Source organism: Salmo salar, chromosome ssa01, assembly GCF_905237065.1.
Source record: "Salmo salar chromosome ssa01, Ssal_v3.1, whole genome shotgun sequence".
Lineage (NCBI taxonomy): Eukaryota > Metazoa > Chordata > Actinopteri > Salmoniformes > Salmonidae > Salmo > Salmo salar.
The window spans coordinates 139,446,318-139,473,398 of NC_059442.1; the positions used below are offsets into that span (position 1 = coordinate 139,446,318).

The window sequence follows — 27,081 nt, forward strand, 5'->3', positions numbered from 1 at the left end:
TGCATATGTGTTTGAGCATTTATATGTGTGTGTGAGTGCATATCTGTGTGCAAAGTCCATGTACATGGAACTCACGGAACAGCAAGCTTATCTTTAATGTGAGGGAAGCACTACAAAGACCTGTGCCCAATTAATGTCAATGTAGCCTCTGTTGGTCGTTGCTTGAGTTAAGTCCTTCTCGGTCCTACATGGCGTATCTTCATGTAACAAGAAACGACTGCCTCAGACCCTCACTCTGACATAGAGGAACAAAAGGGAAGCATATAACTGACTAGAAGAAACTGGGTCTCTACACTTTCATATGCAATTGTTTTTATGTTTCCAATGCTTATAGAAATGTACAGAAGAGTATTGGGACATGGATTAAACATTTTTCCAAGATATTACTTAAAATAAAAAATTGCAATATTTTGAAAATAAAGTGGCAATATTTCGAGATTAGAGTCAAAATGTAATTTAGAGAATAAAGTAAAAAACACACTCTTTCAAACAGGCGTAACACACACACACACACACACACACACATATGGTATCCCCAAAGCAATACCATTCTAACGGCCATGGTGTGTTGTCAGACTGCAAAGACACATGGAGTTGCGTGCATCAGTCCCTCTCATTGTGCCCTTTGAATTCACTACAATGTTATTCTCAATTACCTGTGTAGGGGATACCGGGATTGTTGTAACACGGCATAGTTGTAACACTGTGCCCATACTCAGTTTAGTCCTGAACCGTCATGTGACAAAAAAAATCCCTGTGATAAACTCTGCAGATTCTATTGACATAAATAAGATTTTGAGGTAAGAAAGTCAATATTTTGACCAAACTAGTTTTTGTGATTGCATCAACTGCTTGTAGTTCCATGCACCAAACTTATATCATGTTTATAACCAGTCTTTGTAGAGATATTTGAAGCAAGTTAGCAATGTTCAAGTTTTAAAATGTAGCTTAAATGGAAGCTCGCTAATGGCTGTAAAGGTCAGGATTAGTTGTAACAACTTCTGAGAAAATGTTACAACTAACCCAGAGTAAAACTTAATGTTTTTGGTACATGTTTTATTTTACTTTCAGCATGACTAGATCATGGAAAAGAAAGACAGGGGAGTATTCTCCACACTTTAAAAAGAGCATCAAATTATGTAGCAGAGCAGGGGAAGTCAATCAGATTGGTAGTAAAGTTGTATGGCATATGTCATGTGACGCTGTACAGATTCTGCAAAGAGAGAAAGAAGCTAATAGAGAAGGGGTCGAGAGAGCTTCCTCATGTAGGCTACCATAGTAGAAACAGGGCCTTCATGGTGGAGCGGGAGCAAAAATGTGACCCGTTTCAGAAAACTAGGCATATGTCGCGGGTCACTACTTCAGAAGAGAGCCATTTGAACGTAAACTCAAACTTTTGCCAGAAATGCCTTCTCGAACATGTGAACTTTCATGTGCCTTAATAGCAAACTTCTATGCCATCTGTTAATACAAATAAAGTTGTTAAATTACGAGCCTAGATGGTTTAGCCACAGAAACAGTCGGAAACCTTCCCGCTAGCAATGCTTGGCTGAGATAATGAGTGGGCTGGAAATGCCGAGAGATGAGTTTGGATTGGTCTTCCATATAGCATGCTTCTGTCTATTTGAGCTAGTCAGCATGTCTAGGTAATCCTGTCTAACGCGCCTTTTACATTTCTTTATCGCATAGTAAAACTGCGTTAGTGTTGCTATCCACTTTCTGGAGGACCGAGTTTTGAAATCAGTGGCATTCGAGTATGATAGCTAAGGAGATGGAGAAAACACCTGTCTCCGGATTACATCTTCAAACTAAGGGCAACCATGGCATCCGACAGGAGACGCGTCCATCTATGATGTATACGGGTAAAATTTTCAGATATTACACGTTTCTAATTTTGACAGAAAGTGGTTTCATTTAAAGTTAAAGAGTACTGTTTGCTCGCTAGCTATAGTTACGTGTATGATCTTATTATTCATATGTCAGAGCCATTTACTTGGCTAGTTATAGCCTAATGTTAGCTAGCTAACATTGAACCTGGTTGGTTAGCTACCTGCAGATTCATGCAGGGTAGTAACGTCATGACTTGGGATTATGGTTCATTGTTTTCCTAGCTGGCTAGCTACATGTCTTAACAAAAACTCCACTATGCAAGTATCCATTTCAATAGAATGTCACAGCAAGCAACTGTTGATAGATGTACTAGCTGGTAAATTCACTCTGGCTATCTACTCCAATTTCAGACCATGGGTAAGATAGTCTAGCTAGCTACATTTTCAGATATTAAACGTTTCACATTTTGACATAAAGTATTTTCATTTTAAGTTGAAGTGTACTTTTTGCTAGCTATCTAACGTTAGCTGCTGGCTCGCAAGCTAACGTTACGTGTATGATCTTATCATTCGTATCTCAGAGCCATTTGTTTGGCTAATTATTGCCTAATGTTAGCTAGCTAACATTGAACCTGGTTGATTAGTTACCTGCAGATTCATGCAGGGTAGTAATGTCATGAATTTGGATTATGGTTCATTGTTTACCTAGTAAACTAGCTACATGTCTTATTTCAGAGCACTCTCGTCTGAGTGTGCCAGGGCACAGAATAACTGATGAATTTACAACACCTGTTGAATATGGCCAGTGTCAGTAAACGTCGGCAAAATAGCATAGTTAACTTGTTGCCAGCAGCACAGTTACAGTCACTAACGCTCTGGATAACAAGAAAACAGCCTGCTAGGGCGAGTAAAAATGGTCAGAGTGGGGTGTTCTCTCATTTGTGTTGGATGTAGCTAGCAGTTAGCCAATGTTAGCCAGTTAGCTTGGGTGCTTGACTGCTGTTGTGAGGTCAGAACGTTCGGATCAACCCTACTCATCGGCCAGAGTGTCCAGTATGTGCTCTGAACACATGAACAGACAATCTCACAGCACAGTTGCAGTCACCAACGTTCTGGATAACATAACAGCTAGAGAGCCAGCTAGCTAACGTTAGCTAGCTAGCTAACAGTACGCTTGAACTTGAAATGAAAACAACTTTCTGACAAAATTGGAAACGTATAATATCTGAAAGTGTAGCTAGCTAGACTATCTTACCCATATACATGGATGGATGCTTCTCCCTCTCTTTCACGGTTGCCATGGTTGCCCTTAGTTTAAAGATGTAATCCGTAATCCGACTCCTTCAGCATATTTGCAATCCAACGGCAGAATTTTCTCCATCTACTTAGCTATCATTCTCTAATTCCACTGGGCATTCCACTGATTTCTAAACTCTGTCCTCCAGAAAGTGGAGAGCAACACTTTTGCACTATGTGATATCTTTCAAAAGCGTGCTGCATGGCAGACCCATCCGAACTCATCTCTCGGCATGTCCAGCCCATCCATTCTCTCAGCCAATCATGGCTAGCGGGAAGGTTCCTCACTTTTTCCGTGGCTAAACCAACTAGGCTCGTAATCTAACAATTGTATTTGTATTTACAGATGGCATACACGTTTGTCATAAAGGCACATGAAAGTTCACGTGTTACAGAATGCATTTCTGCCACAAAACACATTTTGATTTTTAAAAACAAGTTTCCGTTCAAATGCCTCTCCTGTGAAGTAGACGTCTAGTTTCCTGAAACGGGTCACATTTATATTATGGATTGTCTCCCTGTGAGGTAAGCACTTGAGGGGAATTAGTGAGGAGTAAGTCAGGGCAAAGTTATCAGTTAATGTTGGTGACAATTAAGGTCAAGGGAGGGAGTACTAATGTAAATTATTAATTGGGAGGACTATTGAACATATTTTATTCTATTGTTACATGTAAGGAAATTTGCCTACCAACTCGCTGTACACTATGGTTGCTAGCATCCTCAGTCATGGGATGAGACCTCTCTGGCAGGAGCAGACTGGTTCTCATCCTACCCAAAGCAACACCCTACTCTCTCCATTAGGAGTGCTGAAGCAACTAGTCTGTTGTGGGCCACAAGTTTCAACAGAACAAATGTGGCAGAGTTTTTCAGCAAACTAGGAGAGGTGATAAATAAAGACAGCTTTGAAGGCAATGACTTATGGAATGTTGACGAGACAGGAATAACCACAGTACAAACACCTGATATAAATGGTCGTGTAATGTGGCGCCAAACAGGTTGGAGCAATCACCACAAAAGAAAAGGGTACACTAGTGTCAACGGCATGTGCTATAAATGCAAAAAGAAACACAATAACTTTGTTTTCCCAAGCAAAAGATACCACGACCACTTTTGTAAGTGGAAATAGATCTGGCTGGATACAGGTGGATGACTTCCTCATTTTCCTTGAGCACTTCGCCAAACATTCCAAGGTCAGCCTGGAAAGGTGATCCTTCTCCTTGACAACCACAGCTCACACCTGTCTATTAGGGCCATTGATTTCTGTAGGCGCTCTGGCATACTCTTGGTTTCTATCACCCCACAACTGTTCACACATGTTCCAGCCCCTGGACAGGAGTGTGCACTGGCCATTGAAGAAAATTGTGAACTCTGCCAGTGATGCCTGGAAGAGGATGAACCCCAGAAAGACCATGACCATATATGACATTCCAGACCTTGTCAAAACAGCACTTCCAGGAGCCACAACACCCACCAATGCACAGGCTGGGTTCAGGTGCACTGTCATTTGTTCGATTACTTCCGGTTTGGAGCGAGCAGTCGCACTACGCTTCGCTCCACAGGTAATATTACACTTCATTACATTACAACGGTTTGATTTGTTTGATCTGAGCAATTTTTCTTAGCTAGCTACATAGCCGTCTTTGTATCAAAGATAATTGTGTAGTTTAGAGTAATTAGAGTAATTATCGAGGTTAGCTATCTTCATCCTCCTAACGTAGTCATCACTGCTAGCTAGCTAGTCAACACTGCTAGCTAGCCAACCAGCCAACTTCTACCGACTAGCAGCACTATAGAAACTATTACATTACAACGAAACGACTTGATTAGTGTAGTGTTAGTGTTAGTTAGCCAGCTACATAGTTGTCTTTGCTGTCTTTGCATCTAAGATAATCGTGTAGTTTAGAGTAATTATCGAGGCTAGCTAGCCAGCCGCGACGCGACGCCAGACTTAGTCAACACACCTAGTCATCATTAACCCACTGCTAGCTAGCCAACCATTACCGACTAGCAGCGCTGTAGATACTAATACTTTACAACGGAACGATTTGACTAGTGCAGTGTTAGCTAGCTAGCTACATAGTTGTCTTTGTCATAGCTTGATAATTGTGTAGTTTAGTAATTATCGAGGTTAGCTAGCCAGCTATTTCCAAACCCAGCCAACTATTACCGACGAGCAGCATTGTAGAAACTAAATACATTACAAAGGAACGTCTTGATTAGTGTTATGTTCGCTAGCTACAAAGTTGCTTTTGTATCATGACAAGGTGTAGTACTGAAACTATCGAGGTTACCTAGCCAGCTACACGTTCAAAGTCAACAACGCAGCCACTGCTAGCTAGCCTACTCCACCAGCCAGCAGTACTGTATCATTTTCATCATTTTTAGTCAACAAGATTTTTGCAACGTAAGCTTAACTTTCTGAACATTCGAGACGTGTAGTCCACTTGTCATTCCAATCTCCTTTGCATTAGCGTAGCCTCTTCTGTAGCTTGTCAACTATGTGTCTGTCTATCCCTGTTCTCTCCACTCTGCACAGGCCATACAAACGCTCCACACCGCGTGGCCGCTGCCACTCTAACCTGGTGGTCCCAGCGCGCACGACCCACGTGGAGTTCCAGATCTCCGGCAGCCTCTGGAACTGCCGGTCTGCGGCCAACAAGGCTGAGTTCATCTCAGCCTATGCTACCCTCCAGTCCCTAGACTTCCTGGCGCTGACGGAAACATGGATTACCACAGATAACACTGCTACTCCTACTGCTCTCTCCTCGTCTGCCCTCGTGTTCTCGCATACCCCTAGAGCATCGAGCCAGCGGGGTGGTGGCACTGGAATCCTCATCTCTCCCAAGTGGACATTCTCTCTTTCTCCCCTGACCCCTGTCTATCTCCTCATTTGAATACCATGCTGTCACAGTTACCAGCCCTTTCAAGCTTAACATCCTTATCATTTATCGCCCTCCAGGTTCCCTTGGAGAGTTCATCAATGAGCTTGACGCCTTGATAAGTTCCTTTCCTGAGGATGGCTCACCTCTCACAGTTCTGGGTGACTTTAACCTGTTAGGGCTAGGGGGCAGTATTGACACGGCTGGATAAAAAACATACCCGATTTAATCTGGTTACCACTCCTACCCAGTAACTAGAATATGCATATACTTATTACATATGGATAGAAAACACCCAAAATTTTCTAAAACTGTTTGAATGGTGTCTGTGAGTATAACAGAACTCAAATGGCAGGTCAAAACCTGAGAGATTCCTTTACAGGAAGTGGCCTGTCTGACCATTTGTTGAACTTCTTTTCCATCTCTATCATTTACTAAGGATCTCTGCTCTAACGTGACACTTCCCACGTCGTCCATAGGCGCTCAGAGCCCGGGAAAAAACAGAATGTCGTCATTCCAGCCCCAGGCTGAAACACATTATCGCCTTTCTCAAGTGGCCGATCAAGGGACACTGGGCTTAGGCGCGTGACCCGACCGCCCCCGCCTTTTGGATTTTTTCCTCTGTTTGCCGAAAAGGAGATTCCCTGTCGGAATATTATCGCTTTTCTACGAGAAAAATGGCGTAAAAATTGATTTTAAACAGCGGTTGACATGCTTCGAAGTACGGTAATGGAATATTTAGAATTTTATTGTCACGAATTGCGCCATGCGCGCGACACTTCTTTACTATTTCGGATAGTGTCTGGAACGCACGAACAAAACGCCGCTATTCGGATATAACGATGGATTATTTTGGACCAAACCAACATTTGTTATTGAAGTAGCAGTCCTGGGTGTGCATTCTGACGAAGACAACAAAAGGTAATCAAACTTTTATAATAGTAAATATGATTATGGTGAGTGCTAAACTTGCCGGGTGTCTAAATAGCGAGCCCGTGATGCCTGGGCTATGTACTTAGAATATTGCAAAATGTGCTTTCACCAAAAAGCTATTTTAAAATCGGACATATCGAGTGCATAGAGGAGATCTGTATCTATAATTCTTAAAATAATTGTTATGCTTTTTGTGAACGTTTATCGTGAGTAATTTAGTAAAATGTTAGCGAATTCCCCGGAAGTTTGCAGGGGGTATGCTAGTTCTGAACGTCACATGCTAATGTAAAAAGCTGGTTTTTGATATAAATATGAACTGTATTGTATAACATAATGTCCTAGGGTTGTCATCTGATGAAGATCATCAAAGGTGAGTGCTGCATTTAGCTGTCTTCTGGGTTTTGGTGACATTATATGCTGGCTTGAAAAATGGGTGTCTGATTATTTTTGGCTTGGTACTCTGCTGACATAATCTAATGTTTTGCTTTCGTTGTAAAGCCTTTTTGAAATCGGACAGTGTGGTTAGATTAACGAGAGTCTTGTCTTTAAATAGCTGTAAAATAGTCATATGTTTGAGAAATTGAAGTAATAGGATTTTTAATGTTTTGAAAATAGCGCCACTGGCTGCAAGTGGCTGTTACGTAGGTGGGACGAATTCGTCCCGCCTAGCCTAGAGAGGTTAACCTCCCCACGTCTACCTTTGACTCATTCCTCTCTGCCTCCTTCTTTCCACTCCTCTCCTCTTTTGACCTCACCCTCTCACCTTCCCCCCCTACTCACAAGGCAGGCAATTCGCTTGACCTCATCTTTACTAGATGCTGTTCTTCCACTAATCTCATTGCAACTCCCCTCCAAGTCTCTGACCACTACCTTGTATCCTTTTCCCTCTCGCTCTCATCCAACACTTCTCACTCTGCCCCTACTCGGATGGTATTGCGCCGTCCCAACCTTCGCTCTCTCTCTCTCCCGCTACTCTCTCCTCTTCCATCCTATCATCTCTTCCCTCTGCTCAAACCTTCTCCAACCTATCTCCTGATTCTGCCTCCTCAACCCTCCTCTCCTCCCTCTCTGCATCCTTTGATTTTCTCTGTCCCCTATCCTCCAGGCCGGCTCGGTCCTCCCCTTCTCCTCCGTGGCTCAACGACTCACTGCGAGCTCACAGAACAGGGCTCCGGGCAGCCGAGCGGAAATGGAGGAAAACTCGCCTCCCTGCGGACCTGGCATCCTTTCACTCCCTCCTCTCTACATTTTCCTCTTCTGTCTCTGCTGCTAAAGCCACTTTCTACCACTCTAAATTCCAAGCATCTGCCTCTAACCCTAGGAAGCTCTTTGCTACCTTCTCCTCCCTCCTGAATCCTCCTCCCCCTCCCCCCCCCCTCCTCCCTCTCTGCGGATGACTTCGTCAACCATTTTGAAAAGAAGGTTGACGACATCCGATCCTCGTTTGCTAAGTCAAATGACACCGCTGGTCCTGCTCACACTGCCCTACCCTGTGCTTTGACCTCTTTCTCCCCTCTCTCTCCAGATGAAATCTCGCGTCTTGTGACGGCCGGCCGCCCAACAACCTGCCCACTTGACCCTATCCCCTCCTCTCTTCTCCAGACCATTTCCGGAGACCTTCTCCCCTACCTCACCTCGCTCATCAACTCATCCTTGACCGCTGGCTACGTCCCTTCCGCCTTCAAGAGAGCGAGAGTTGCACCCCTTCTGAAAAAACCTACACTCGATCCCTCTGATGTCAACAACTACAGACCAGTATCCCTTCTTTCTTTTCTCTCCAAAACTCTTGAACGTGCCGTCCTTGGCCAGCTCTCTTGCTATCTCTCTCAGAATGACCTTCTTGATCCTAATCAGTCAGGTTTCAAGACTGGGCATTCAACTGAGACTGCTCTTCTCTGTGTCACGGAGGCTCTCCGCACTGCTAAAGCTAACTCTCTCTCCTCTGCTCTCATCCTTCTAGACCTATCTGCTGCCTTTGATACTGTGAACCATCAGATCCTCCTCTCCACCCTCTCCGAGCTGGGCATCTCCGGCGCGGCCCACGCTTGGATTGCGTCCTACCTGACAGGTCGCTCCTACCAGGTGGCATGGCGAGAATCTGTCTCCGCACCACGTGTTCTCACCACTGGTGTCCCCCAGGGCTCTGTTCTAGGCCCTCTCCTATTCTCGCTATACACCAAGTCTCTTGGGGGGGTTAGAAGGATTACTTGATCCTATCCCAGGTATTCCTTAAAGAGGTGGGGTTTCAGGTGTCTCTGGAAGGTGGTGATTGACTCCGCTGTCCTGGCGTCGTGAGGGAGCTTGTTCCACCATTGGGGTGCCAGAGCAGCGAACAGTTTTGACTGGGCTGAGCGGGAATTGTGCTTCCGCAGAGGTAGGGAGGCGAGCAGGCCAGAGGTGGATGAACGCAGTGCCCTTGTTTGGGTGTAGGGACTGATCAGAGCCTGAAGGTACGGAGGTGTCGTTCCCCTCACAGCTCCGTAGGCAAGCACCATGGTCTTGTAGCAGATGCGAGCTTCAACTGGAAGCCATTGGAGTGTGCGGAGGAGCGGGGTGATGTGAGAGAACTTGGGAAGGTTGAACACCAGACGGGCTGCGGCGTTCTGGATGAGTTGTAGGGGTTTAATGGCACAGGCAGGGAGCCCCGCCAACAGCGAGTTGCAATAATAAACATTTTATTACTTATATTTATTATTTTTCTGCCAAACGAAAAGTTGAACATGGCAATGTTGCTCTCATGATTTCAATAAAGGTGTACAATAATTAGTTGCATGTCATGATTCATGCATTTTTTAATTCTGTTACAACTCCCTCCAATGCACTATTACAACTAACACACACCATGTGGTAAATTGTAACACTTCACTCCTTGTATTTAAGACCGCACCATGCATTTGCAGTTTGATTAACATATATACAGTAATAACCACACCAATTTGTAAAGGACAGATGTAGGTTGTTTGTATCAAGTATTGAATACACTACCATAAACGATCTCTAATAAACCGTCGAAAAGGTGAAAAGTGTTACTCCCCGGTCTCCCCATAGGCTATGAATAAATAATCACTTATCTGACTGACATGACTTGATTGGTAGCCTACAGTAATATCTCCATTCACTGTCCATCTATCTGTGATGTCTTCAAGGATGGGAAGAATGAAGTATGCATAGGTTATCCCAAAAAAGGGGCATCATCTCCTTTATAGAGTATTTGTCTCAGCTATACCGTTAATTTAGGCTACCACTTGTTCACCTTATAGATAGAGACTAGTGGCTAGACCTGTTGGCTGTTAAAAAATACTGTCTCCAACGGGGCTTTACCCAAAGCCCTGCCACCTGCCCCGTGGCTATGCAAGGTCCATGTCAGGGGTTTGGGGGCAGCTCTTGAGCCCGACAGGGACGCCAATCCTTCTCCATGCAATCTGTGACTTACATTCACAAGATAATAAGCATAGGCCTATGAGGATACTTTATTGGAATTGTAGCCTACATAAAACACCATGCCATAACGCACACGTTTGTAAGTTAACCTTTCGTTTCGACATATAGGCTGCTGGCATAGGTGTTACTCTCTAAAATCCCCCCCACGTTCTGAAGTTGCATTTTTGTCTCCCCCAGTTTTAGCATTGGAATGTGATACAAAACGAGGCAACATTAGGACCATGTGGACGCCTCCGAGCGGTCTGGTAGGCTGTTTGGGGTGTTTATCCGACTGGATAAAATAATAATAATAATAATAATACTTTTGTCCCCCCCACTTCTAAAACCAAAGTTGCGCCCCTGTCTAAACTATACTATGCAAGGTGTTGACTTAGGCTATATAGCCTATCAAATCTAATAGGCCTATATTTAGAATCAATTATTATTTCAAGAAAGGGAGAATCCATCCATTAATATATTCGTACAGCGCCTCAGAGTAGCTGCTTTGTGCTTGCAAGGGAGGTCCTTGAGTTGCCTCTCATCCCACATACACGTTTGCGTAAAACCCCTGCTTCATTGTTTATTCCTCCCGCAGCTGTTGAATAGGCCTATAATTTACTTTCACTTGCCCACTGTAATGTACGACAAGTTAGCGTACTCAATTTAGTGGGCTGCTATAGGTTTATAATGGGCTTCAAAATAGTGGTGTTGCACCGAATTTGGAGAGGAGCTTGACATGCGACACATACACACGCATAGCCCTTGGTCACCACTGCTGGACAGACTCAACCAACCCCAGTTCTTTTTGCATTCAGAGACAATGCCAAGAAAGTTTTTTGTTTGCACTCCTAACGCATCATAGCTGTTAGAAGAGTGTATGTCTATATTCTGAAATTGCCAGGTGGAAACTTGGTGTGTGTGTGTGTGCGATATTAGATCATTAGATTGATAAGTTTGAGTGCATAGTGATGGCTGTTTGAACAAGTGTATAAGATCATTAGATTGATGGCCATTTGTTTGTTTTGCCACTACTTTTTACCGCACACACACACCTGCATACACACACAACCCGCACATCTCTACCTATGGAGGCCTAACCACGTTTCCTCCTTCTGAAAATAATCTGTGGCACAACCTCTTCCTGGTCCTAATACTTATAATAATATAGTTATGTGCTAAAAGAGCAAGGATTTCCTTGTTACTAAAGCCAATCCTAAAGTATAGTTTCATCAGGTCATCTAACTCAGGAATATCAACAGTGGCGAACACAGCAACAAGGAGCCAGGAAGACATGCAATTAATCAACACAGTGCCGGGTCACAGTGTCAGGTCAAAATGACCCAAGGACAGCGGGAGGGTCAACACTGTGTGGGGTCAAAATGACCCGAGGACAACACAGTGTCGGGTTGGGTCAAAATGACCCGAGGACAGCGGGTCATTTTGACCCGACACTACAGCAGTGAAAACAATCACCTCCATGATATTATGCAACTTGAAAATTGATGACTCGTCCTAGACTGACCCCAGTAGTACAAAAGTGAATGGGTACATGTCCGTACATGTCCAGACATGGAGGCCGTTTTATCCAGCCAAGGCAGTTTTATCCAACCGAGGTTGCTTTATCCAGTCAAGGCCATTTTATCCAACCGAGGCAGTTTATCCAGGCAAGGCCGTTTTATCCAACCGAGGTTGTTTTATCCAGTCGAGGCCGTTTTATCCAACCGAGGTTGTTTTATCCAGTCGAGGCCGTTTTATCCAACCAAGGTTGTTTTATCCAGCCGAGGCCGTTTTATCCAACTGAGCCCCTCCAATTGTCCTGGGGTCATTTTGACCCGACACAGTGTTGACCCTCCCACTGTCCCCACTACAGCAGTGAAAACAATCACCTCCATGATATTATGCAACTTCAAATTTGATGACTTGTCCTAGACTGACCCCAGTAGTACAAAAGTGAATGGGTACATGTCCAGACATGTGGAGCAGTGAAAACAATCACCTCCATGATATTATGCAACTTGACATTTGATGACTTGCCCTAGACTGACCCCAATATTACAAAAGTGAAATGTTGCCTTTATTCATGTATCCGTGTAAGCTGTAGGAAACAACAGATACTAATATTGTCATGGGTACATGTCCGTACATGTCCAGAGAAGTCTGTACATGTCCGGACATGTGGTCTTGTCCAAGGTGCTGAAGCCATGACTGTGCGTTTCACTGCTGAACAGGTTCTAGAACAGATTTTTTCAAATGTCCAGCAAGCCGACTCTGATTCTGAAGAGGAAGTGGAGGATGTGTCAGAAGATGAAGATGGGGAGGAATACAACCCAGAGCACGATGCATCATCTTCAGAAGAAGAAGAAGAAGAAATCCCTCAAACTGAAAGAGACTTTCCTGTCAAAAAACTGCAAAATCAAATGGTCCTCAGTAGCATATCACAACCAGGGCAGGATGGCAGAGCATAAGGGCCTGGAGATGACCCCAGGACTCACAACGTATGCCGTTTCCCATGCCCATGACATGGCCTCGACATTCTACCTGTTCATCACACCGGCAATAGAAAATATCATCCTGGACATGACAAATCTGGAGGGTTTTCGAAAATATGGAGACAGCTGGAAAGGGATGGATGAGACTGACCTGCATGCCTACATAGCGCTGCTAATCTTAGCAGGTGTATACAGGTCCCGAGGTGAGGCTGCAGCTAGTCTATGGGATGCAGAGAGTGGAAGGGTGATTTTCCGTGCCGCCATGCCACTCAAACTCTTTCACACTTACTCAAGACTGCTACGATTTGATGACCATGAGTCAAGACCTGCAAGACGTGCGACAGACAAACTGGCAGCCATAAGAGAGGTCTGGGACAAGTCGGTGGAGCGGCTGCCAGTCCTCTACAACCCAGGGCCTGACGTGACAGTAGATGAGCAACTGGTTCCATTCAGAGGTAGTATATATATATATAATAAAAGTGATTTTCCACTACTGACTTCTGTGGCTGTTTCTGTGTGACACCGATACTAATAATTACCCATGATGATAATACTCTTCTTGCCAAAGGTTGTTGTCCTTTCCGGCAGTATATACCTAGCAAGCCAGCAAAATATGGGATCAAGTCACGGGTGGCCTGCAACGCCAAATCCAGCTACGCTTGGAAGATGCAAGTCAACACCGGGAAGCTGACCAGTGGAGGCCCAGAGAAGAACCAGGGGATGCGGGTTGTGCTTGATGTGACAGAGGGACTGAGGGGTCACAATGTCACATGTGACAATTTATTGATGGAAGCTCCTGAAGAGGAACGTCACCATGGTTGGCACAGTACGAAAGAACAAGCCTGAGCTCCCCCCTGCACTGCTTGCGTCAAAGGAAAGAGAGTTCTCATCAAAGTTTGCCTTCACACCCACCACCACTCTAGTTTCCTACCTCCCAAAGAAAAACAAGAATGTGTTACTTCTGAGCACACTGCACACAGAGGCAGAAATTAACCATTGCCAGGACAGGAAGCCAGCCACGATCCTAGACTACAAATGCAACAAAGGAGGTGTGGACAACCTAGATAAGGTGATTGGAACACACAGCTGCAGAAGAATGAATGCCCGCTGGCCCCTGGTCATCTTCCACAACATCATTGATGTTTCCTCCTACAATGCCTTTGTGATATGGAGAGAGATCAACCCTAGCTGGATGCCTCGTAAGCGCAACAAGAGGAGGGTGTTCCTAGAGCAGCTGGGAAAGGCACTTGTAACTCCATTCATCGAAAGAAGGGAGCGTCTCCCCCGCACAGATGCATCTGCAGCAGTTGTGAACGCTGTTCAGAGGGCCAGATCTCATGATCAACCTGAGGAGCCACTAGCCACTGCCCCAGCCACTGCCCCAGCTGGGGCAAGTAAGAGGAAGAGGTGTCAGATCTGCCCACCAAAGAAGGACTCTAAAACAGATACTGTGTGCTGCAGGTGTAAGAAATCTATCTGCAAAGGCTGGGCACATGCATACTGTCACACATGTACTCATTGGGGGTTTAGTCAAGGCGGGTCAGTTTGACCCGGAGCACACAGGGTGTATACAGAATATGAGGACAACGGGAGGGTTAAAACGTGATCCTAACCATGAAGTGCGAAAGTATTCTCCCCCTTGGCATTTTTAATATGATGTTGCCTTACAACCTGGAATTAAAATATATTTTGGGGGGGTTTGTATCATTTGATTTACACAACATGCCTACCACTTTGAAGATGCAAAATATTTTTTTATTGTGAAACAAAAAAGAAATAACAAAAAATGGAAAACTTGAGCACGCATAACTATTCACCCCCCCAAAGTCAATACTTTGTAGAGCCACCTTTTGCAGCAATTACAGATGCAAGTCTCTTGGGGTATGTCTCTATAAGCTTGGCACATCTAGCCACTGGGATTTTTGCCCATTCTTCAAGGCAAAACTGCTCCAGCTCCTTCAAGTTGGATGGGTTCCGCTGGTATACAGCAATCTTTAAGTCATACCACAGATTTTCAATTGGATTGAGGTCTGGGCTTTGACTAGGCCATTCCAAGACATTTAAATGTTTCCCCTTTAACCACTCGAGTGTTGCTTTAGCAGTATGCTTAAGGTCATTGTCCTGCTGGAAGGTGAACCTCTGTCCTAGTCTCAAATCTCTTGAAGACTGAAACAGGTTTCCCTCAAGAATTTCCCTGTATTTAGCGCCATCCATCATTCCTTCAATTCTGACCAGTTTCCCAGTCCATGTCGATGAAAAACATACCCACAGCATGATGCTTCCACCACCATGCTTCACTGTGGGGATGGTATTCTCGGGGTGATGAGAGGTATTGGGTTTGCGCCAGACATAGCATTTTCTTTGATTGCCAAAAAGCTCAATATTAGTCTCATCTAACCAGAGTACCTTCTTCCATATGTTTGGGAGTCTCCCATATGCCTTTTGGCAAACACCAATAGTGTTTGCTTATTTTTTTCTTTAAGCAATGTTTTTTTCTGTCCACTCTTCCATAAAGCCCAGCTCTGTGGATTGTATGGCTTAAAGTGGGCCTATGGACAGCTGTGGAGCTTTGCAGCTCCTTCAGGGTTATCTTTGGTCTCTTTGTTGCCTCTTTGATTAATGCCCTCTTTGCCTGGTCTGTGAGTTTTGGTGGGCGGCCATCTCTTGGCAGGTTTGTTGTGGTGCCATATTCTTTACAGTTTTTAATAATGGATTTAATGGTGCTCCGTTGGATGTTCAAAGTATTGGATATTTTTTATAACTCAACCCTGATCTGTACTTCTCCACAACTTTGTCCCTGACCTCTTTGGAGAGCTCCTTGGTCTTCATAGTATCGCTTGCTTGGTGGTGCCCCTTCCTTAGTGGTGTTGCAGACTCTGGGGCCTTTCAGAACAGGTGTATATATATACTGAGATCATGTGACAGATTATGTGACACTTAGATTGCACACAGGTGGACTTTATTTAACTAATTATGTGACTTCTGAAGGTAATTGGTTGCACCAGATCTTATTTAGGGGCTTCATAGCAAAGGGGTGAATACATATGCACACACCACTTTTCCATTTTAAATATTTTGAAACAAGTAATTTTTTTAATTTCGTTTCACCAATTTGGACTATTTTGTGTATGTCCATTCCATGAAATCCAAATAAAATCCATTTAAATTATAGGTTGTACTGCAACAAAAAAGAAAAAACACCAAGGGGGGTGAATACTTTTACAAGGCACTGTAATTATGATAAAACATGGGCTTAAAAATTAAGTTTAGTAATAATTTAATATCTGAAAAATGTAATAACTGGACAAATCTTAAGGGGCACGTGCCCCACATGACACCTGTGCTCGAGACACTATTATTATTTTAGAGTCATTTTACCTGACTTTCCCCAGATTCACCCTCGGAATAAACAAATGATGTTGACTTAAAGCTCATTTCTAGCATTATGACAAAAATGCACTGGCAATGGCTGATTCCTGGTGCAGACTGATCAGGTAATCAATCGCTGGACAACAAAGGAAAAAGGAAAAGCAGGAAGAAAACAGGAAGCAGAGCCAAGCAGCTGGCGCTGCATGCTGCATTGCAAATGAATCAAACATTTTTATTGATTGGGTAATTGATTAGGATTTGACTTGGCCGAGGCTGAGGCTTTTAATTCAACCTGGCACACAGTAGGCCGATGTCTCTTTAAGACATGTTAATTGATGTAATTACCATTAAACAAGAAATTATCTTGCTGAAGTGGAAAACACAGTGTTGCACACCCAAGATTGCACTTCAACCTAGCAAGGACAAAGGAAAATTGATAAAACTAGCCTAATCTTTGGTGTAATTATCTTTGGCTCTATTCAATTAGTTTCTGCTTTGAGAGCAGACAGTCTTCACTGCAATTGTATTTGCGATCGGTTCATTCTGTCATAATATAAGCATATTGCAGATAGATATCAGTATGTTCAAGGTCATTGAACTAATTGAATTTTACTGGACAAAAATATATTGTTCAATTTCAATGTATTGTGGACACACAGACAAGCCACATAAACTATCGTCATTAGGGACATTACGTGACCAGATGTTAATAACTTCAGTAATGATACCGCTCACTTTCCCCAAGATGTTACTTCCTTTCACTTCTCATCTCTTTTTTATGGTCACACTGAGAAATGTGAGTGACACGAGCAGAATGCAGTATGGAGTGGATTGCATTTAATAATGCTGCCAATCTCAGTCATCTATCTGGTTCCTTTTCATGGATACAGCACGTGACAGTATATTGAAAAAAATACCTCAGTAAAACTGAAGGACAGCTCAACAGAGACTGACGCTCCAGACTCAATGCCACAGTGGTCTTTACTTTCTTATCACAAAAGACGAGCAGATACGCATTAAGGAAGTACACACACACACACACAAAGAAAGTTAAGTGAAAATGAACTGTTGGTTTGGACACAGTACTAATTGTGCTGTCATAGTGGAGGGAAAAAGCTTAGTGATAATGCTAGCTAACCACAGCCATGCAATATAACACCTTGTTTATCATTGTGCTGATCTTCTCTGTGAAAGAATGGGCTAAATTCAAACAACAGGCAGGGGGAAGTGATTTGAGCCCTGGGACTTTTATACTCTTATACTCTTACTCTTATCACCTAGGGAAAGCCTGGGATGGGTGTCATCATGAGAGTTTATGAGTTTGCCCTCTTTGGCCCTGATAAGACACTCTCACATGCTGACCCCACCACTCACGCACGTGCGTCCGCGTGCGCCATCGCACGCATGTTGATTTTGTCCACCCACACCAGACGCGATCAGGACACACGGGTTGAAATATCAAAACGAACTCTGAACCAAATATATTAATTTGGGGACAGGTTGAAAAGCATTAAACATCTATGGAAATTTAGCTAGCTAGCTTGCTGTTGCTAGCTAACTTGTCCAGGGATATAAACATTGTGTTATTATTTTTCCTGAAATGCACAAGTTCCTCTACTCTGACAATGAGTAATCTCTTCTCCTTCAGGCATCTTCTTCTTCTTTGGACTTTATATGGCGGTTAGCAACCAGCTTCAAGGTGCATTACCACCACCAACTAGCCTGGAGTGTGGACCTCAGTTCATCTTTCAACGTGGGCATACGCTCCTAAAAACCAATGAGGAGATGGGAGACGCGGGACTTGCAGCGCATCAAGCTTCACAAATATAACCAAGTTCTATTTTAGTGCCTGGCTATGCAGACGCTTGTTGATCACCTGACCTCAACCCAATTGAGACAGTCGGGATGAGTTGGACTGCAGAGTGAAGGAAAAGCAGCCAACAAGTGCTCAGCATATGTGGGAACTCCATCAAGTCTGTTGGAAAATAATTCCAGGTGAAGCTGGTTGAGAGAATGCCAAGAGTGTGCAAAGCTGTCATCAAGGCAAAGGGTGGCTACTTTGAAGAATCTCATATAAAATATATTTGGACTTGTTTAACATTTGTTTGGTTACCACATTATTCCATATGTGTTATTTCATAGTTTTGACGTCTTCACTATTATTCTACAATGTAGAAAATGTAAAAAAAATAAAGAAACCTTTTGACTGGTACTGTATATATTTCTAGATATAGGACAAACATTTCAACGCCTTGTTTTTTTACTGTCTTTTTTTTTGCCATTTATGCATGTGTTATTCAATGCGTTCCTCTGTGTAACGCCCTGGCCATAGAGAGGGTTTTTTGTTCTCTATTTTTGGTTAGGCCAGGGTGTGACATGGGTGGGCGTTCTATATTCCGTTATCTATGTTGGTGTATTTCTTTGTTTCGGCCGTGTATGGCTCTCAATCAGGAACAGCTGTAGATCGTTGTTGCTGATTGAGAGTCATACATAGGCAGCCTGTTTTTCCTTTGGGGTTTGTGGGTGAATGTTTTCTGTTTAGTTTTACAACCTGACAGAACTGTTGCTGGTCGTTTTTGGTTTATTTTGTAAGTGTTCATTTAGTCCATTAAAGTCTTTCAAGATGAACACATCCTCCGCTGCACCTTGGTCTCATTTTGCGACGGCCGTTACAGATTCACCCACCATAAACGGACCAAGCAGCGTGAGAGGAAGGAGCAGAGGGTTCAGGATTCCTGGACGTGGGAGGAATTACTGGATGGAAAGGGACCATGGAGTCAAGCTGGGGAATATCGTTGCCCGAAAGAGGAGCTGGAGGCAACGAAAGCTGAGAGGCGGTGGTATGAGACAAGGGAGCTCAACAGGCACGAGAGGCAGCCCCCCCAAAAAAAATTGGGGGCACACGGGAAGTGTGGCAGAGCCAGGATGGAATTCTGGGCCAACTTCCCGTGCTTACAGGAGGCAGCGTAGTACTGGTCAGGCACCGTGTTATGCGGTAAAGCACACGGTGTCCCCAGTACGCGTTGATAGCCCGGAGCGCTACATGCCAGCCCCCCGCAAGTGCCATGCGAGAGTGGGCATCGAGCCAGGACGGATTGTCCCAGCTCAGCGCGTCTGGTCTCCAGTGCGCCGTTTCGGTCCAGGCTATCCTGCGGCGGCTCTGCGCACTGTGTCTCCAGGGCGCTGGGAGGGCTCAGTTCATCCTATGCCTGCGCTCTGCCCGTGCCGGGCTAGAGTGGCCATTCAGCCTGGAGTAGGGGTGTCAAGCCTACGCACCAGGACTCCAGTGCTCCCCCACAGCCCAGTCTATCCTGTGCCTCCTCCTCGGACCAGGCCTCCAGTGGGTCTCCCCATCCTGGTCTATCCTGTGCCTCCTCCTCGGACCAGGCTTCCAGTGGGTCTCCCCATCCTGGTCTATCCTGTGCCTCCTCCTCGGACCAGGCCTCCAGTGGGTCTCCCCATCCTGGTCTATCCTGTGCCTCCTCCTCGGACCAGGCCTCCAGTGGGTCTCCCCAGTCTGGAGCAGCCAGAGCCGCCCGCCAGTCCGGAGCCGCCAGATTCGCCCGCCAGTCCGGAGCCGCCAGAGTCGCCCGCCAGTCCGAGCCGCCAGAGCCGCCCGCCAGTCCGGAGCCGCCAGAGCCACCCGCCAGCCGGGCGCAGCCAGAGTTGCCCGCCAGCCGGGCGCAGCCAGGGTCGCCCGCCAGTCCTCTGGCGCAGCCAGGGACACCACCTAAGTGGGCCGAGCCGAAGGTGGAGCGGGGCCCACCTCCCGCACCAGAGCCACCGCCATAAGGAAGGCCCATCCGGACCCTCCCCTTTAGAGTCAGGTTTTGCGGCCGGAGTCCGCACCTTTGGGGGGGTACTGTAATGCCCTGACCATAGAGAGGGTTTTTTGTTCTCTATTTTTGGTTAGGCCAGGGTGTGACATGTTCCGTTTTCTATGTTCCGTTTTCTATGTTGGTGTATTTCTTTGTTTCGGCCGTGTATGCCTATGTATGTCATACATAGGCAGCCTGTTTTTCCTTTGGGGTTTGTGGGTGAATGTTTTCTGTTTAGTTTTACAACCTGACAGAACTGTTGCTGGTCATTTTTGGTTTATTTTGTAAGTGTTCATTTAGTCCATTAAAGTCTTTCAAGATGAACACATCCTCCGCTGCACCTTGGTCTCATTTTGACGACGGCCGTTATACTCTGGGCTAAAGTAGTAAAGGCCAAATTCAATATTTTAACAAACATTTTTATTAAATATTTTTGGCTTGCCTAACATGCTGACAAAAATGGCAGTTTAACCTGTTAGGGCTAGGGGGCAGTATTTGCACGGCTGGATAAAAAAATGTACCCGATTTAATCTGGTTACTAATCCTACCCAGTAACTAGAATATGCATATACTTATTATATATGGATAGAAAACACTCTAAAGTTTCTAAAACTGTTTGAATGGTGTCTGTGAGTATAACAGAACTCATTTGGCAGGCAAAACCCTGAGACATTTTCTGACAGGAAGTGGATACCTGATGTGTTGTATTACCTTTAAACCTATGCCATTGAAAAACACAGGGGCTGAGGAATATTTTGGCACTTCCTATTGCTTCCACTAGATGTCACCAGCCTTTACAAAGTGTTTTGAGTCTTCTGGAGGGAGATCTGACCGAACAAGAGCCATGGAACGATGATGGCCCATTAGACACCTGGCGCGCGAGTTCATGTTGGGTACCCTCGTTCCAATACGTTATAAAAGAGAATGCATTCGTCCACCTTGAATATTATTCATGTTCTGGTTAAAAAAGGCCCTAATGATTTATGCTATACAACGTTTGACATGTTTGAACGAAAGTAAATATATTTTTTCCCCTCGTTCATGACGAGAAGTCCGGCTGGCTTAGATCATGTGCTAACAAGACGGAGATTTTTGGACATAAATTATGAGCTTTTTTGAACAAAACTACATTCGTTATGGACCTGTGATACCTGGAAGTGACATCTGATGAAGAGAATCAAAGGTAATGGATTATTTACATAGTATTTTCGATTTTAGATCTCCCCAACATGACGGCTAGTCTGTATCGCAACGCGTATTTTTCTGGGCGCAGTGCTCAGATTATTGCAAAGTGTGATTTCCCAGTAAGGTTATTTTTAAATCTGGCAAGTTGATTGCGTTCAAGAGATGTAAATCTATAATTCTTTAAATGACAATATAATATTTTACCAATGTTTTCTAATTTTAATTATTTAATTTGTGGTGCTGACTTGACTGCCGGTTATTGGAGGGAAACGATTTCCTCAACATCAATGCCATAGTAAAACACTGTTTTTGGATATAAATATGAACTTGATAGAACTAAAAATGCATGCATTGTCTAACATAATGTCCTAGGAGTGTCATCTGATAGAGATTGTAAAAGGTTAGTGCATCATTTTAGCTGGTTTTATGGTTTTAGTGACCCTGTCTTTGAATTGACAAAACATTACACACAACTCTTGTAAATGTACTGTCCTAACATACTCTAAATTTATGCTTTCGCCGTAAAACCTTTTTGAAATCGTAAAACGTGGTTAGATTAAGGAGATGTTTATCTTTCAAAGGGTGTAAAATAGTTGTATGTTTGAAAAATTTGAATTTTGACATTTATTTGGATTCAAATTTGCCGCTCTTGAAATGCACCTGCTGTTGATGGAGTGCACCACGGGTGGGACGCTTGCGTCCCACCTAGCCCATAGAGGTTAATTAAAAACTAGCAGTATTCCAATCTTCTCGATTCACCATTCTTCATTTCTAGATAATCAGGAATACAGCGACATATTCCATCCCTTGATTAACCTCTATGGGCTAGGTGCACTTTCAAACAAAGTCAACAACGCAGCCACTGCTAGCTAGCCTACTTTACCAGCCAGCAGTACTGTTTCGTTTTAGTCAATAAGTTGTCTTTGTCATAGTTTGTCATAGTTTGATAATTGTGTAGTTTAGAGTAATTATCGAGGTTAGCTGGCCAGCTGTTTTCGTCCCCTGCGACGCCATTTCCAAACCTAGCCAACTATTACCGACGAGCAGCATTGTAGAAACTAAATACATTACAAAGGAATGTCTTGATTAGTGTTATGTTAGCTAGCTACATAGTTGCCTTTGTATCATGATAAGGTGTAGTACTGAAACTATCGAGGTTACCTAGCCAGCTACACTTTCAAACAAAGTCAACAACGCAGCCACTGCTAGCTAGCCTACTTCACCAGCCAGCAGTACTGTATCATTTTAATCATTTTAGTCAATAAGATTTTTGCAACGTAAGCTTAACTTTCTGAACATTCGAGATGTGTAGTCCACTTGTCATTCCAATCTCTTTTGCATTAGCGTAGCCTCTTCTGTAGCCTGTCAACTATGTGTCTGTCTATCCCTGTTCTCGCCCCTCTGCACAGGCCATACAAACGCTTCACACCGCGTGGCCGCTGCCACTCTAACCTGGTGGTCCCAGCGCACACGACCCACGTGGAGTTCCAGGTCTCCGGCAGCCTCTGGAACTGCCGGTCTGCAGCCAACAAGGCAGAGTTCATCTCTGGCTATGCTACCCTCCAGTCCCTCGACTTCTTGGCGCTGACGGAAACATGGATTACCACAGATAACACTGCTCCTCCTACTGTTCTCTCCACGTCTGCCCACGTGTTCTCGCACACCCCGAGAGCTTCTGGGATCCTCATCTCTTCCAAGTGGACATTCTCTCTTTCTCCCCTGACCCATCTGTCTATCGCCTCCTTTGAATTCCATGCTGTCACAGTTACCAGCCCTTTCAAGCTTAACATCCTTATCATTTATCGCCCTCCAGGTTCCCTTGGAGGGTTCATCAATGAGCTTGACGCCTTGATAAGTTCCTTTCCTGAGGATGGCTCACCTCTCACAGTTCTGGGTGACTTTAACCTCCCCACGTCTACCTTTGACTCATTACTCTGCCTCCTTCTTTCCACTCCTCTCCTCTTTTGACCTCACCCTATCACCTTCCCCCCCTACTCACAAGGCAGGCAATACGCTTGACCTCATCTTTACTAGATGCTGTTCTTCCACTAATCTCATTGCAACTCCCCTCCAAGTCTCCGACCACTACGTTGTATCCTTTTCCCTCTCGCTCTCATCCAACACTTCTCACTCTGCCCCTACTCGGATGGTATTGCGCCGTCCCAACCTTCGCTCTCTCTCTCCCGCTACTCTCTCCTCTTCCATCCTATCATCTCTTCCCTCTGCTCAAACCTTCTCCAACCTATCTCCTGATTCTGCCTCCTCAACCCTCCTCTCCTCCCTTTCTGCATCCTTTGACTCTCTATGTCCCCTATCCTCCAGGCCGGCTCGGTCCTCCCCTCCTGCTCTGTGGCTCGACGACTCATTGCGAGCTCACAGAACAGGGCTCCGGGCAGCCGAGCGGAAATGGAGGAAAAGTCGCCTCCCTGCGGACCTGGCATCCTTTCACTCCCTCCTCTCTACATTTTCCTCTTCTGTCTCTGCTGCTAAAGCCAATTTCTACCACTCTAAATTCCAAGCATCTGCCTCTAACTTTAGGAAGCTCTTTGCCACCTTCACCTCCCTCCTGAATCCCCCCCCTCCTCCCTCTCTGCGGATGTCTTCGTCAACCATTTTGAAAAGAAGGTCGACGACATCCGATCCTCGTTTGCTATGTCAAACGACACCGCTGGTCCTGCTCACACTGCCCTACCCTGTGCTTTGACCTCTTTCTCCCCTCTCTCTCCAGATGAAATCTCGCGTATTGTGACGGCCGGCCGCCCAACAACCTGCCCGCTTGACCCTATCCCCTCCTCTCTTCTCCAGACCATTTCCGGAGACCTTCTCCCTTACCTCACCTCGCTCATCAACTCATCCTTGACCGCTGGCTACGTCCCTTCCGTCTTCAAGAGAGTGAGAGTTGCACCCCTTCTGAAAAAACCTACACTCGATCCCTCCGATGTCAAAAACTACAGACCAGTATCCCTTCTTTCTTTTCTCTCCAAAACTCTTGAACGTGCAGTCCTTGGCCAGCTCTCTTGCTATCTCTCTCAGAATGACCTTCTTGATCCAAATCAGTCAGGTTTCAAGACTGGTCATTCAACTGAGACTGCTCTTCTCTGTGTCACGGAGGCTCTCCGCACTGCTAAAGCTAACTCTCTCTCCTCTCATCCTTCGAGACCTATCTGATGCCTTTGATACTGTGAACCATCAGATCCTCCTCTCCACCCTCTCCGAGTTGGGCATCTCCGGCGCGGCTCACGCTTGGATTGCGTCCTACCTGACAGGTCGCTCCTACCAGGTGGCGTGGCTAGAATCTGTCTCCGCACCACGTGCTCTCACCACTGGTGTCCCCCAGGGCTCTGTTCTAGGCCCTCTCCTATTCTCGCTATACACCAAGTCACTTGGCTCTGTCATATCCTCACATGGTCTCTCCTATCATTGCTATGCAGACGACACACAATTAATCTTCTCCTTTCCCCCTTCTGATAACCAGGTGGCGAATCGCATCTCTGCATGTCTGGCAGACATATCAGTGTGGATGACGGATCACCACCTCAAGCTGAACCTCGGCAAGACGGAGCTGCTCTTCCTCCCGGGGAAGGACTGCCCGTTCCATGATCTTGCCATCACGGTTGACAACTCCATTGTGTCCTCCTCCCAGAGTGCTAAGAACCTTGGCGTGACCTTGGACAACACCGTGTCGTTCTCCACTAACATCAAGGCGGTGACCCGATCCTGTAGGTTCATGCTCTACAACATTCGCAGAGTATGACCCTGCCTCACACAGGAAGCGGCGCAGGTCCTAATCCAGGCACTTGTCATCTCCCTTCTGGATTACTGCAACTCGCTGTTGGCTGGGCTCCCTGCCTGTGCCATTAACCTCTATGGGCTAGGTGGGACGCTAGCGTGCCACCCGTGGTGCACTCCATCAACAGCAGGTGCATTTCAAGAGCGGCAAATTTGAATCCAAATAAATGTCAAAATTCAAATTTTTCAAACATACAACTATTTTACACCCTTTGAAAGATAAACATCTCCTTAACCTAACCACGTTTTACGATTTCAAAAAGGTTTTACGGCGAAAGCATAAATTTAGAGTATGTTAGGACAGTACATTTACAAGAGTTGTGTGTAATGTTTTGTCAATTCAAAGACAGGGTCAACAAAACCATAAAACCAGCTAAAATGATCCACTAACCTTTTACAATCTCCATCAGATGACACTCCTAGGACATTATGTTAGACAATGCATGCATTTTTAGTTCTATCAAGTTCATATTTATATCCAAAAACAGCGTTTTACTATGGCATTGATGTTGAGGAAATCGTTTCCCTCCAATAACCGGCAGTCAAGTCAGCACCACAAATTAAATAATTAAAATTAGAAAACATTGGTAAAATATTATATTGTCATTTAAAGAATTATAGATTTACATCTCTTGAATGCAATCAACTTGCCAGATTTAAAAATAACCTTACTGGGAAATCACACTTTGCAATAATCTGAGCACTGCGCCCAGAAAAATACGCGTTGCGATACAGACTAGCCGTCATGTTGGGGAGATCTAAAATCGAAAATACTATGTAAATAATCCATTACCTTTGATTCTCTTCATCAGATGTCACTTCCAGGTATCACAGGTCCATAACGAATGTAGTTTTGTTCAAAAAAGCTCATCATTTATGTCCAAAAATCTCCGTCTTGTTAGCACATGATCTAAGCCAGCCGGACTTCACTTCATGAACGAGGGAAAAAATATATTTACGTTCGTTCAAACATGTCAAACGTTGTATAGCATAAATCATTAGGGCCTTTTTTAACCAGAACATGAATAATATTCAAGGTGGACGAATGCATACTCTTTTATAACGTATTGGAACGAGGGTACCCAACATGAACTCGCGCCAGGTGTCTAATGGGCCATCATCGTTCCATGGCTCTTGTTCGGTCAGATCTCCCTCCAGAAGACTCAAAACACTTTGTAAAGGCTGGTGACATCTAGTGGAAGCAATAGGAAGTGCCAAAATATTCCTCAGCCCCTGTGTTTTTCAATGGCATAGGTTTAAAGGTAATACAACACATCAGGTATCCACTTCCTGTCAGAAAATGTCTCAGGGTTTTGCCTGCCAAATGAGTTCTGTTATACTCACAGACACCATTCAAACAGTTTTAGAAAGTTTAGGGTGTTTTCTATCCATATATAATAAGTATATGCATATTCTAGTTACTGGGTAGGATTAGTAACCAGATTAAATCGGGTACATTTTTTTATCCAGCCGTGCAAATACTGCCCCCTAGCCCTAACAGGTACTTTTTCCAAGCCATACACCTCACCGGGCTCTGGCTGCCCTCATTCTCGCATAGGATTGTGCTGACTAGAGAGACTAAATTACCATAAGTCGTATATGGAATGTTGCACATTTGAATGAAAGGTTAACTAAGGTTAACTAAAAAAGTATTTGATTTTTTCCAGACCTCAAAAGTTGTCTGTTAATGTGGTTAAGCATTGTTGTGGACTTGGAACATCCAAAATTCGAACATCCAAATTTGTTTTTATTTTAAAAAGTGTGATTTTGAGAGATTTTTTTTGCCTAGAAAAACAGAAAACTGTATTTCAAATCAAATCAAATTGTATTTGTTACATGTACTGAATACAACAGGTGTAGACCTTACCGTCAAATGCTTTCTTACAAGCCTTTAACCAACAATGCAGTTCAAGAAATAAAGTTAATAAAATATTTACTAAATAAACTAAAGAAAATAAATCTAATCAATCAAGAAGTAACACAAGAAATGTACATAACAATAACGAGTCTATATACAGGGGGTACCGATACCGATCAATGTGCGAGGGTACAGGTTAGTCGAGGTAATTTGTAA

General features: G+C 44.5%; 1 pseudogene; it reads left to right on the forward strand.

Moving 5' to 3' along the window:
• The first annotated feature begins 12,808 nt into the window (after positions 1–12,808).
• The window catches only part of LOC106563392 (piggyBac transposable element-derived protein 4-like), a 30,528-nt pseudogene continuing 16,255 nt past the window's right edge, over positions 12,809–27,081 (forward strand).